Source organism: Leuresthes tenuis, unplaced genomic scaffold (genome assembly GCF_036924035.1).
Source record: "Leuresthes tenuis unplaced genomic scaffold, fLeuTen1.0.hap1 SCAF_7, whole genome shotgun sequence".
Taxonomy (NCBI): domain Eukaryota; kingdom Metazoa; phylum Chordata; class Actinopteri; order Atheriniformes; family Atherinopsidae; genus Leuresthes; species Leuresthes tenuis.
Genome location: NW_027325361.1, coordinates 17877663 through 17892308, shown reverse-complemented (window position 1 = coordinate 17892308; position 14646 = coordinate 17877663).

Here is a 14646-nt window from a genome sequence, read left to right as displayed (position 1 = left end):
GTCAAGGGGTTAGTCTATGTGCCCTGATAGTTTGGATTGGCAGTAACTGGCAGTGACTCGGCATGCCAACTTGAGTTTCCTTTTTCTCTTACTGACCACTTGGCCCTTGGCAGGCATTGGATGCCTTTTTCGTCATTTACACAGGCTCCTTTATGGCAGCTTATGGGAGATTAATGAATGTGGTGAGGTTAACAAAGGTGGTTTGAAAAGGAGCTCCCACACATCCTTTGCTTCTCTTCAGAAACTCCCTTTGACTGGTGAGGGAAGAATGAACCACAAAGCACTTTAATGCTTTGGTGGTTGTTGGCAGATTTAAACTAATTTTGTTACACACTGACATTTTGTAGTAATTGTACTAATAATTCATAGGGTAGATGATATGTGAGGGTGAAACATTTGCAGCAGGATGTACAGCTGTTCTAATAGCAGAAAGGTTTATTAATTCAAATGTGAGATTTCCTTCATATCTGTCTCTCCTCAGTCTATTGTTCTGAATTCATGAATGGATTCTGTCAAGTCGGCAAAAAGAAAGAATGTAGTCATATCTTCTGGACATTTTATCATCAGGAAACATTATGAGGCCCAACCATAGTGCTACATCCACAGACAACTGGGAACTTGGCATTTCCAATCCCCAACAGGAAAAATCAAACACTAAGAAGAGGTTGTATTCCTTTGTCATTGGAGGTTAAAAATTATGTAATTCTGAGTTTATGTGTGAGATCCCACGTCTGCCATCCCACGTCAAACGCAAATGTAATACAGCAAGATCTAACTATGACTATTGTATTGTACGTTATCTGTATGAAACAATGCAGCACATCCAAAGACAAAAATACAAACTGGACCCACCTTGTCGAATGAATGCTTTCAAATCAATCTATGCCAAATTTGCTCCCAAAATTTTACAAATTGTTATATATGCACATCATTTGTACCCATTACCTTAAAATTTTAATATTTTTCCCTCTCTTTTTTAGTTTTCTTTTTACCAACAAAGTGGTTCCCCAACAAGCTATTAGCTAAAAAATTGGCATATCTAGACATGGTGTGCAGTACACCTCAACAAAATTTGAGGAAAGTAGACAAAAGAAGGACAAAAGAAGAGGTGGCAGGTCTAAAAACTATCTACAGCAGATTGGCGGTATCTGAAAGGGATGTCCTTAAGAAAGACATTGAAAAAATCTGATCTGCATCTGATCCTTTACTTTATCCATCTACTGTTCACTGAAACCTAATCAGAAATAGTTACTACGAAAGGAATGCTGTCAAGAAGCCATTCTTAAGGAAAGGAAAAGGGGAAAAAACATTTCCTTAACATGGACCTAAACATGACTGAAGCAGTGTGGGATTATCTTGACTGTGAAAGGAACAAAAGGCAGCCAACATCCAAAGAAGAGCTTTGGGATGTCCTTCAAGAAGCCTGAAAAACTATTCCTGAAGACTACTTGAAGCAGTGTTACTTAATTTTGAATCAGGTGTGGTGGAGGAGGGAAACATCGAAAACATGCAGGGCAGTGGGTCATGACCGGAATTGAGAAACACTGACTTAAAGGAATTACAAGAAAAACTGTCTAAGTTCGGGTTGTGTTGAAGAATAAAGGTAGTCACATCAAACCCTGACTTTCAAACTCATTACAGTTACACAACTCTGTTTTTGCCCTCTACATTACATAAACATGTCAGTATAAGCTCTTTAAATTCAGCTCTGAGCACATTGGAGAAGTAAAGCACCCATCCCTTACAGCCCAGCCCGTAACTTCTGTAAAGCACTGAAAATTGTAACCCTTTAAACACAGTAGTGAAGGTAAACGTACCATGGCAAAACTGTCTCAGCACTGACATCTGTGAAATCAGTATTTTTGCCACTGCCAGACAAGGTCTTATCTTATCTTCAGATAAAAACTAACTGCTTTTGTTTGTCCTGTGGGCAGCTTAACTTAAGTTTTTCTATGCACGCCATGCGGATTCACTGTGTGAAACAAGTGTGTGAGTGGGAACGGTGGTGGGCATTAATCATGCTGTCATCACTGTCAGACCGGGTCTCAAAAGGCTGCTGCAGAATGTAGACTTTGCATCATGGAAGAAGTCTGAGTGTATCATTTTCAACTAGAACTCTAAATCCTTAAGTGTTTTATGACCAAACAGACTCATGCCTTCAACTTCAGCTTGGATCTCGCTCTGCAGCATGGCTGTAAAATTTCACCGTATCGCTTCATATCTTTATTTTCGTATTGTGGATTTTTTCCCCTGGATAATAAATGACAAAACAGATTGCTATGGTGGATCTACTTCAATCAAAACTGTCTCTCAGGTGGCAAGACTTGGTCAATGGTGTCTAAAGAACTACCAAAGCATCACAAACCTCTGTCGTTGAAAACAAACCTACCTCAGAGCACGTTACATGCACAGCCATACATGTAAATTTACTGTCACGCTTTAGAGGCTGACAAAATAAACCTCCTGAAGCCACCAAATATGTCAAGAGACAAGGTAGGGCAATGTACAGGACCTAACAAGAATAAGGATGGACATTTTTATGTACTATGATATAAGTGATGAGTAGACATGCTCAAGAAAAGACAAAACAAAAACTACAATGTTCTAGTTTATCTGTAGTAAAGTACAGTAGTACACTTTTCGACTTTACATTTTGAAGTCAATTTCCATGCTAGTCTGAAACAGAACTGAGGTGGCTAACAGGGGCTTCATTTGTCAGAAAGGAATGATAATGATTAGGATATAACTTACATTTCAACCTCTGATAAATGACATATACTGCTGTGTATCTCCTTTTAGTCACGATGCAGAGCACTAAAACAAAAGTCTGGAGAATTTAAACTAGTTTAATCGGTTTTATTACAGAAATCAACCACAAGCTCAATCTCTTCTGATTTACAGCCTGCACAGAGCAGAGGGAGAAATGATCAGGATCATATAGTTTTCAGGATTGATAACCCACATGTCAGCAACTTCACTGACAGAGCCAAGCAAATCAGATGGGACAAAAAAGGAAAGCTAACAAGCTATTACTTACTGATAGCAACAATAACTCGTGTCTTGCTCACATGCTTTATCCCATCTTCCTCTCATGGTGTACTCTTGGATCTCTTTTTTTCCCTTTCTTTGCGACATTGTCTTTTTCCTTCTTATATATTTATTGTGGCGAAATTGTGTTTTCATCTTGTTGTTGGTGCAACTAGATAAGACAATAAAAACATTCATTTCTTAAAGGAAAAAGAAAAAAGAAAAACTACATGTTTTTCCTTGTCCAGTGATATTCCCTTAAGTGCATAGTACTGTAAACCAAAATGCTGTGTTGCCAGGCAGGAAACCACCAAAGTTCTGAAGTGCAGAAGTTCAGCCTCCAGGCACTCCAGCGCCGTTTAGGCCCGACAATGTACATAACAAAGCTTTGTGTACTCCAAAACAAGTCACAGGCGCATAGTTTAAAAGTTCAAAACTTCTCTAGCATTGCTTTAAAATTCAGATGAACACATGTGAACACTGTTCTTTGTGGGACAGTACAATTCAAGTATCAAGTGTATCTAATGAATTACATTGTGTAAAAAATGTTTACATAGAAAAGGTATGATGCAGTAAAAGACATTCTGGCATTAGCAGAGAAAAGTATGAGTTATTGTCTGGCTGAGTGAATAAGGAGGAAAAGGGCACGCAGTAAAAATGAGAAAACATGAAATGCGAGCAGGGGTCTTTTTTAAAAGAATGGTGAATAAAGGGCAGTTTGTGGAAAGCTGGGAGAGTGTAACTCAGGTGACATTTACTGCAGTGAAACAGAGTACGAACGGTCTGGGAGCTCACTGGGCCATGACATGGAGGCTAGAGCTCGATTGAAGCAGTGAAGAGTATGGAGGTCAGAGAATACTGCAACATAATGCATGCTGGTGCTAAGGGAGGCAGGGGGGAGGAGGGCAGGACGTGATGAGTGTAGCTGTAAGAGTTTCTGTTGTGTGACACTGAAACCAAATACTTACCTCCTCTCCTGTAAAATGACTGTGTCCGCTAGGCCACCCCTGATGGGGACGGCGGGGCTGCCTGGCCGGACCATTACAGCCCCACTGTGGGTCACCCTCAACCAACCCCACCCTTAACCATAAGTTAACATCGGCTCTGAACCTGAAACTGTCAAGAATGTCTTTAGAACATTAATCACTACATTCACTTGTTGACACATTGACACACATCCACAGAAATACCAGCTGGCAAGCAGTAAAACATAGATGGATCAGATTACTGTAACATCATATCTGGACATTTGTACTAATGAATGGAAAAGGTCACTATTTCTAAATAACTGTGTTATGCTGTATGTGAATGCTGATGCATTCACGTAAAAGAAATATTGCTCTCACAAGCAAATGGCATCTACCTTGGAACCACAGTCATGACAATGTTTCTTATGGCACATATCCGTTTGGAAAATAGATGGATGAAATATGCAAATTTAAACTTTTTGGATTACAACAAAATTTTGTTGAATTTTCATGTCCTCAGCTGACTGCCTCAGAAAAGAGCATACAATGGAAACAAGTAACAAAAGCCTTGCAGCTTGGCATTGAACCTTACACATGAATAAGCATAGCAACTGTAGACATAGAAGATATTGTTAAGGTTTGTGGATTTTCTTCATCTGGCTTTGTTTTTTCTTGTCTCGTTTTTTTTCTGTCTTGTTTTTGTTTCTATTCTGTTTTTTCTTGTCTGTGTTATTCAATCGTTGGTTTAAATTATTGTAAATGTATTCCATTTGTATTTGTTTAGTCTTGATTGCGCTTTTTGTTCATAGTTACTCCATGTTTTTTGTGTGTTTCTGGTCTTTTCTATGGTTTAATAATTTCTTTTTAGTTGGTTGTTTCTTTGAACTCCGTGGATGCTTTCTGTTCTATGTTCTTAGTTGGTATTTTGTTTGAGCAATTTAGTTTTAGATTCTTGTTCTGGTAATTACTCCTAGTTATCCTCAGTTCCCCTATTTTGGTTTTCAGCTCAGCTTCCACACCTGTCTCCAACTCAATCAACCTCAGCAGCAGCGACTTCTTCATTACTTCCCCCCAGTTTATTTAGCCTATGCTCCTTTGTTCAGTTCAGTCTTTGCCAAATCTTTGCCATTACAACCTCCTAGTGTGCTCAGCAGTCTGTACTTGCAATCTGTTTTTGGTCTTATGGTTCGTTGTTGTATTTGGGTTTTGTTTCCTCAGAATTAGAACTTGGTTATCTTCTCTGCTGCATTTTCAGTTTCTGTTTTCTGATTTGCATTTGGGTTCTCTCTTCTCCAATGCCATGAACTGTGACAAATATACATTTGTATGGGCTATCCATAAAATTTATTCAAGAGATGGGTGAAGTGATAGCAAAGTCAAGCCCAAAACAATGTGCTATTCCCCTAAAGCTAAAGGCTGTGCTGTTATGTACTGGCTCAAAACAATCTCTGGCGCCTGCAGACTCACTTTCAAAAACATGAACTACTTCAATAAGACAACATTTGATTTTATGATGCCATGATGCAGTTTGCTAAATGCACCTCATGTGATCAGTGTGCTGGTGCTGCTTTAGTAAATCTTTCCATAGTTGTGGATATTAGGACTGAAAGAGAGGTGTTTTTGGGGATGCCAGGACATTTTTTTGCTTGTTCTTGTCCAGTTTTTGGTTCAGGTTCCTGAAAATCTGATATCTATTTATTTTTTTGGTAAAACCCCAATCTCATGTCAGAATAGCTGTCAAAAAAAAAAATGAATCGAAATAAATCCAACTCGTTATCACCATTTCCTTTGACTTTTCTACTTCACTGTCGGCCAAAAGCGATTAGTTTAAAGAACAAAGTTAGATAAGGTTTAGTTTAGTTTTTTTCTTCTAAGACTGGGTTGGTATAATATTTCCTCAAATATTTCCTATTTTAATTCACTTCATATGTAACTTTGATGTTCAGTACAAAAGTAAAAGAGATGATGTGAACCCAATTATTATCCGTTAACACGAATATCAGATGTACCTTGCTAACCAAGCCTGTTCTATCATTAGCTGATAGTTAGCCCTCCTCCCTCTTGTTCAAATATGGTCACTTGGACCGTATGAATTTATCAGATTGAAATATTTATTGAAATCTCACTCTGAAGGCACCTTTTAAATTAAACAAATGTGACATTTGTGAAAGAAATGGAGCAATCATGGAGAGTGATTCTTTTCAACCTGTTGCTACATGTTTCAGGTACTTTGTAACATTTTGAGAAACTTTTACACCCTTTTACAGACATGAAGTTGAACATCGTGTCACAGTTTATGTTTAATATTCTTATTTTCAGGTCATTTGTTATGTTTTCAGGTTTTAGGTAATATTTTTTCCCCTGTCACGTTAGGTTCACTCATGTCACCTGTTTTCCGTTTCACAGCTGCACATCATCACCAATCACCTCCCCACAGCATCTAGGTTCCAGGTTCAGTCACAGTCACAGAATCCTCACTTACTCTTCTTGCCACAGTCACAAAATGCTAAGTCTGGTTTTGCCTCACAGTTTCATAGTTTATTTAATCCTCGTCTTGCTAACCACAGTCAAGTTAAATCCATAGTCTTGTTATTTATCCATAGTCTTGTTTTGTTTTTGCTAAAGTTAAACTTTTGATATCCGGCCCGGCCGCGCCCTCTGTTTTTGCCTTGCTCCTTGTTTGTGGAATAAACCCTTTTTGATTCTGAGAACTCTGCATCTGGGTCCTACCTTCCTGCACCATCGCTACTTGACACAACGGTCTGCTGGTACAGGCAGCAGTTCGCCGAAAATCCCTGAGTGGAGAATTTAAGTAATCTGAACTGGACAGACGTGCTATGTTCAATGATATTGGCCCAACAACAACATGAAAATTTCATTCACCTTTAAAGAGCTGCTCTACCTTCATGACACAGTAATAGCTTTATGCTAGAGAATGAATTAATCTATTTTGACAAGAAAAGGAAAAGTGATTACTTGTAGATCTCAGTAATTGCAGTTCTTCCAAAGAGAGAGAAGCTGAGCAGAAGTATAACTCCACTTCAGACTGTGTTTGTTTTGGCGTTTGGCAGACGTTGGGTGCAGGTATCACACCTGATTCATGACTGTCTCCTCTGTCCAAAGGGAACTTCTTGTTGTTGTTGGCTGAACACTGAGTTCTTCTCACTATCTCACACTTTCTCACATACAGGCATATAAATGTGCACACACACAACCCCAGCAATCTTGTAAATACTATTTGGGGACTTTCTTTTCATATAATTTTGGATTTAGAATACAGCATCAGACATGAGCAAACAAAAACAATGCTTGCATGCAAATATTCACCCAAATATTCCTCCACACATAGAGAATAGTAAAACAAGTTACACATCCAAAGAAACCAATTAAAACATGTGCATACTATCTTTGGGTTTTGGTCAACAAGAGCAGCCGCACACAGATGCAAAAGACTCATACATAGACATATAAATGCTCTCTGTTTGGCCTCTGGCTAAGGAAAACTTGGTTTTAGTTGACACAGAGTATATCTTTGCAAAGTGAAATTGAGGTCTCCAGTTTTATGGGTTAAATGGAGTTGGTTCCCAGGAGGGTGAGGAGTGGTTAAAGTGGGAAGTTCTCAGGACGTCTTCAGAATTCCTCTTCTCTTGCTCCTTTGCTACAAATCTTTGTCTCATCTCCCTTACATCTCCTGCCAAGTTTTACAGTTGCCGAACATGGAAACACTCGGAGACAGAGTGGGAGATAGACAGCATGGTGCATTTTATCTGGATCCTAATGATGACGTGGAACAGACTGGGGTTATGAGAATGATTCATTATTCAGGGAGCTCCTTCTGTATGCTCGCCTTTAGTGTCAGGAAGATAGATGGTTTCATTATGCTTCTTCATTGTGTCCATGTGTGGGTTTACAGAACAATGTGGTAGAGCAGTACAGAATGTGAAAGACTTCAGGGAACACTGTTCTTTCAGTCAAAGAAGCCCCTCTTGTAATGGTTTGATTTGATGAGATGGAAGGGTTAAGGGTTGTGAATGCTGACATCCAAGCTTTTTAACAGGAGCTAAAATTGGGTTGTGGATGGAACTTTGACATTGGAGCTGAATTGTTGTTTGTGTCATGGTTTGTTGACCGTTAGCACTGGAACTTTGGCTCACTTAAGGTAACAAAGCTGAGGCTAAGACAAGAGGTCAGACACTGTGCATAGCATCTCTGGTTCTGGGACAAAGCCAACTGGGGATATGGCGCTGATCCAAATCTGCTGCCTTTGTGTCGGCCACAGCATGGATTAGTATAAGATTTGTTTTGAAGAGTGATGTTTAACCGCAATATGGCCCTGTTGCCTGAAAGCTGAGTGGTGTCCCGAGTTTAGACAAGCTTGGGGAGGTTTGTTGAGGGCTGCAAAATCCCACAAGCAGTAGATCAGGGCTGTCTCGTTGATAAATCACAACTGCTGCAGTAGAAGCCCACAAGGCAGGCCTCTAGTTAAACCTTCGACCAGACTGCCGCAACAAATACTAGAAAGTTTACAAAGCCCCAAACAGTAACACACCTGAAGCCTGCAATCACAGAGCATTGGGTGTGATAACAAAAACTTTCACACGCACAAACACTAATTTTCCCCAAGAGACTCCAATTAGGTTTTTCAGTAATTTCATTAACTGGTGCCCATTTTCCAGCACTTGAGCTTTGGAGTGTTTGACAGAACATCCATTGAATTTTCAGGTTTGCCATGCAGAAGGATACATTAGCAGTGCACTGCAGCCCTTTCAGTTGAAGGAGACATTTTTCTAATGACTAATCCCCCACTACTTATGGTGACACCTTGTTCCCTCTAAAGCCATTAAGATGCAATCATAAGCCCGATTCTGAGCGCAGGCCTCACCCTCAACTATGTACTGATGGAGCTGTAGTTACTCCTTTGAATAAAAATGATTTAGTGTGCAGTAATTCAACACCAAAGCATTGCTTTCATCATAAAAGATGACCTATAAATCCTTGCAATCCTCCAGCTTCAGTAATTCCTGTTCATTTATCTGTGGAGGCAGCTAGGCCTTTTACAAAATGTTAATTCAGATGATACACGGCCCGAAAATATACTGTAATACTCCCAAGATGTAATTTTTAATTCCAAAAGCTCTTTTTCTTTAAAATATTCAGTTCAGGTGGATGAAATTGACTGGATTTGATTCGAATTTGATACAAAACTGCAGGTTGTTTTAGTGAAATGTTGTGATTTCTCTTTAATTTTTCACTTTTACAAATAGTTTTTGTTTTGTTGTGCATCACCAAATGTTTTGATGACATGCATTTTTGACTTGTGTTTTGTGCTATCGCTGTGCCTTCAGTTTAGTTATATTTGTCATTAATTAGTTTATTTATTTTTTGTGCTTTTCTTTTTTGTTTTGCCATAGAATATGCAAATATGCTACATTTTGCACCTCGGAGTCAAACATAAGATGCTGGATGGATTTATAAAAATGTGTAAATGAAAAATAAAGCTAAATTGGTTTTCAAATTTTGCATGCATCAAGAGCAATTATTCAAAATCTGTTTATGATTTGAAACAAAATGTTGATTTAATTAAACAAGATAATTCTTTTTATTCAACCATCAATAGAAAAAGAACAGTCCTACTTCTCCAGATATAAAACTATATTTCTTACCTCTGATAGAAGTTAAGATGCAAACGGAAATAAATCTGACTATTATATCAACATTTTTCCCTGCACTCTGAGAAAATAAGATTTTATTTTCCTGAAACACGAGAAAGAACCCGTGATCAAAAAAGGGGGAAAAAATAATGATTTTTAACACCAAATGTTCCTCCTTTCTTCTACAAGAAATGTAATCTTTTAATTTATCTCTTTCTCTGTCACACACTCCAAAGTCACATGGCAACCAGCAAAGCCAAGAAAAACAGGAACTCTGGGATTATTAATTTTATCAACATCTTCTTCACTTCCCCTCCACATATGATGTCTGGCTTCGGAAATGTCTCCACTAAACAGTGGAGTCTCCGTAGGGGCTTAAAATGGGATTAGAGCTCAAATTACTGACTCTGTGGCTCATTTACTCTACGAGTCCATGGTCTTCAAAACAAAAAGTTGCATGTGGACATGTCCAGTGATATGATAATAGCATGAAATGAGAAACACATTTCAAGACAGAAACTCTTCCCGGGACCATGGAGAGGCTTTTATGTATAACGTTTGATGTTGCAACACATAGAGGATGTAAAAGGCAAAAGTGGAGGCAAAAGTAAAGATGTTTTGAGCATATGACTGAACGATCATTGAGAGAAAGAGAAGCAAACGAATGAAATGAATAGGCTCAGGGAGAAAAGTAGGAAATTGCATCAATTACTCTGGCTATTAGCATTATAATGGCACTGGACAGAGCACAGACTAATATAACAAATGTCAATTGAAAAGAATTTTGATTATAGAGTAGTTCATTATGAGTATTATGTTTTTTTATTTTAGTGACCCAGTTTTGTTGATTTATTTCCTCCGTATAAACAGTCATTCCCAGTGATATTTACTCTAAAAACGCCTGCCTTTGATCAGGGTCTATGTTAGGTAATTGCTCAATATTAATTTCTTGAAAGAGAAGAAACATTGTTTAATCAACTTTCACATCTTTTGGAACTTGATTAAACGATGCCGTCACAAAATGACCAATCGAACTTTACAGTGTTTTTTTTTTTTTACAATATCTGCTCAACGCACTCAAATTCCGACCACCGACCAAACGAGCTAGCAACAGCTGTGATTTGCTAAAGCCAGCATCAAGTTGCTATTGTTATCTTCCTTCTCTGTCTGCAACAAGCCATGTCTCATTTGCCGCCTGAAACGTTATCGCTGAATGCTACTGACAGGGACATCCTGCTGGCTGACTCTGGTTATGACCTGCTGCACAACATCCAAACAAAATGTTCCACAACGTCACTGTGGAGATATGGGTGAATTGCAAGTGAAACTCTGTGATCACGTTCATGATATCCAATATCCATGACTTTGCAACAATGAAATCAAGCCAGACAACATACAATAAACAAAAATGATTTCAATACGCATCGTTCTTTTACCTGCATAGACTACATTGCCACAGTGTTTTTGCAAGAATGGTGGTCTAGTTGTTTACTGGCAAGGGTGCTGTCTGTACAAGGTTATGCAGAAGATACTTAAGACTAATATGGGTAGTCAGAATAATTGTATCTTTCTGTTCTGCATCATTTCAAATGGCTTGTAAAACTCTAAATCAGTGTCTTATCACATGTGAATAGATGTGTATGACAGAATTGGAAGGTAAAGACAAAATGGCAGTGGACTGAGAGAAGGAAGAGAAGGAGAATTATGAGCGACAAAATTCAAAAGTCACTTCACAAAATCAGTAGATGCCTGTATCCTGTGTGCTCAGATTACTTTGTTATGTTTAAACCTGTCAACTTCGTTTGTGAGCGTCCAATATCAAAACAGAACCCAGTCATCTCTGGGCGTGTGCAGCATGGTGAGTGAGAGGCCAGCACATTGGCTTAGATGTGACTTTCAATCATGGTGGTGTGCCTCAGCCCAGCAGACTGCGCTGGGCTCAGCTCCGGCTCATAAATCAACCGATCGTCTCACTTTGGCTGCAGTGTTCTGAACTCCCCACAGAGTAATGCACTGAATGTTTTAACCCTCTGCAGTCAGATCAGGCTGCAGGCAGAATCATCAGTAGTTTCATTTATTGTACAGCTCGTTTCTTTACTTCAAAGGTTCATGCACTGCAAAATGCTACTGAATAGAGGATCACGTTCAGCACAGTACCAAACTAAAGACTGAGATTTTTTTTGAATTGCTCTGGCATTATCCATTGATACAACAACAAATTATTAACTTTGCTCGTCACCTGAATTTTTTCTGGTGCATGAGACAGTGAAAGCCTTTTCTCTGGTGCGGCGATCACATTTGCAGCGCTGCAGCTCAACAACTTTGGAATGGATTGCCATGAAATTTGTCTTTAACTACACATCACAGACACACTCCTTCACACCCTTTTTATGTTACTTAGCAAATGCCAGAATACTGATTATAAAAACTTAGATGGTGACCATAATATCAGTGATACCTTCTAAACATCAGCCTGTCAACATTGTCATTTTGAGCATGTTACCACACTGACTCTAAAGTTTAGCTCAAAAAGAGTACAGTGACCCAAACACTGTCATTCAACGTTTTGTGGAATAGTCACATTTAATTTGTCTTCTTGAACATGTTAGCCCTTTTTGGCCATGAGATATGAAAAGTGTGTCTGTGCAAGTCACGGAGGAAGCCACAGTGCGCACATGATTTCTGCCATTTGTGTGAGATTTAGACCATTCATCAAAGGAGATACATCTCTGAAGTCCTCACAGAATCTATTAATTGTCACAATAACATGACATGTAGCCATAAAAATCCATATCAATGTACCAAGCGCTGTGGTCATGTTAAATAGCTGCTGGAATGGCTGAAATATCACCTATCTACATATCTAAGTTTAACTAATAGTTAGTCTTGTACTTGCAAATGTTTAAAGTGCTGTAATAAATGTAATTGCTATGTATATCAAATCAAATGGAGAAGAAACAATCTGCAATACAAAAACTTCAAAGCAATTTTCTCAATGTCCCTGTCAAGTTTTTGAAGTCCTAGTCTTGTACAAAACACAATAAAATGTTACCAGCTTTTGTTTTTTACTGTATCCTCCCTTTGAAAACATATCCTAAAAAGTCTTCTTGGTTAAGTGGTCCAGCTCTTTAAAGAGAGATTATGCTGCAAGTTGTTTTTATCTGAATACTGTAACAGGGCAGATTTACTGAATTGTTTCAAAGGTTCCACATACAATAAATATTATGTTCTGTCACAAATGTTTCACGTATCACACGCGTGTGCAAAAGCTTGGAGGTTTCAGTATGCAATGTATGTGTTTGCACTGAAACAGATAGTAATGCTACACCTGTGTTATTCACTTCCCCGTTGAGGCGTAAGTGTTAGAGCTCAGGCAGATTCAGCCTGAAATTCATCTTCCAAGAAGCCAGGTGGAGACTGGAGGCTGTCATCACAATATTATTGATGTGTAGAACTTATACTCCCAGCTTGGTTTGCTAAAAGAACCATGCTAATCTTTGCTCGACGCAATAATACTATAATAAATAAGAGGCTCATTCTGCGAGCAAATCTAGGACGATATTTATTTATCATCTGTCTCAGTCACTGAAAGTCTCTTCGAAATGAAGTGGTTTGTGATAGGCACGCACAGCATGTGCACATTCCCAAACAGAGCCCTCGGAAAGTCCATAAACAAACCTGGAGATGAAAGAGCAGATGAAGTTGGTGTATATTCTTTGTTCAGACTCTTACAGTAGATTACAGTGTAAACCGTGACACATGTTCAGGATCAGCTGAAGAAGCAGAAAATTACTTCTGCGAGCGTTTCCTTGGAGGACTGTTTGTGTATTTGTCTGTGCATGTGTGTGTTTGTGTATTCAGTCATAAAGGTCATGCTGTTTAATGTATTTCTGCTCCGTGAGTGTGTTAGTGTGTGTGTGGGTGGGTGTTACGGCTCAGTCATACAAGCAGGGCTGCTTAATGTGTTCCTCCTGACCCACTATGTGTGTGTTTCTGTGTATTTTGTCAAAGGAATCATGCTTCTTGACATGTTTCAACTGTGCATACCTTTATGGATCTGTGTTTATATCAGCTTGTGTGTATAAGTGTGTGTAGCGTAGTAGCGCAGCCTGCTTCTCTACAGGCTCTGGGCCTGTTGACAGCTCCAGTGCTCCCTGTCAACCTCAAGAACAGCTCTATGTGTGAGTGAAGAGCAGCTGAAGGAACGATGCCCAGAGAGCATAAACAAGTCTGGGGTGTGTGTATGTCTACTTGTGTGCACCTGTGTGAGTGTCTACATGTCTGTACGTCTATGGGACTTGTCAGCGAGGTTGTCATTGTGGAAACCGATCATGAAAAAGCCCTCCTGTTTCCCTGCTGTCGTTCCACAAACCGAATAATTGCAGACACTTTAAATAAAAGCAGAAATGTACGTCTGTGTTGTGTCAATACAGAGTCATCATCAATCACACCTAATCATTTCCCACTCTGGCATTCCTGTGTCTTTTTTTAAAAATTTTTTTACATCAGTTGCCTTCCGTCACCAACTTTTCTTTTTATTTCTTTACTTTTCAGCCAAGTTCACTACCTCCCTCTCCCACCTTCACGTCTCATTTTGGGATGAACGTGTACCCATTCTGACACATGAACTTAACTCTTGAGGTTTGCAGGAGCAAACCAGCCAAATGTTTCAGAATTGCTACCCGATCTTGAAAATAAACAGACCTGGAATCCAGAAATGTGTGGAGAAAGAGACAGAAAAGAACAGATGATGGAGAGGAAACATGCAATGTCATATTGTTTTACCAAAACAACATTACATGCAAACTGTCACATCACTCTCTCCCACAACTTTATAACGGCTCTGACCTCATTGCTGAAGTTGAGTTCAATTAATCAAACTGATCAAAGAGTTTTGTTTCATGGTATCTGAGTCATGATGTTTGCGCTCCTGGGCCTATTTTAAACTTTGCTGGGGTCCACTCAAGCCCAAAGGGAAACAACCTACTGCACGAGTCTGG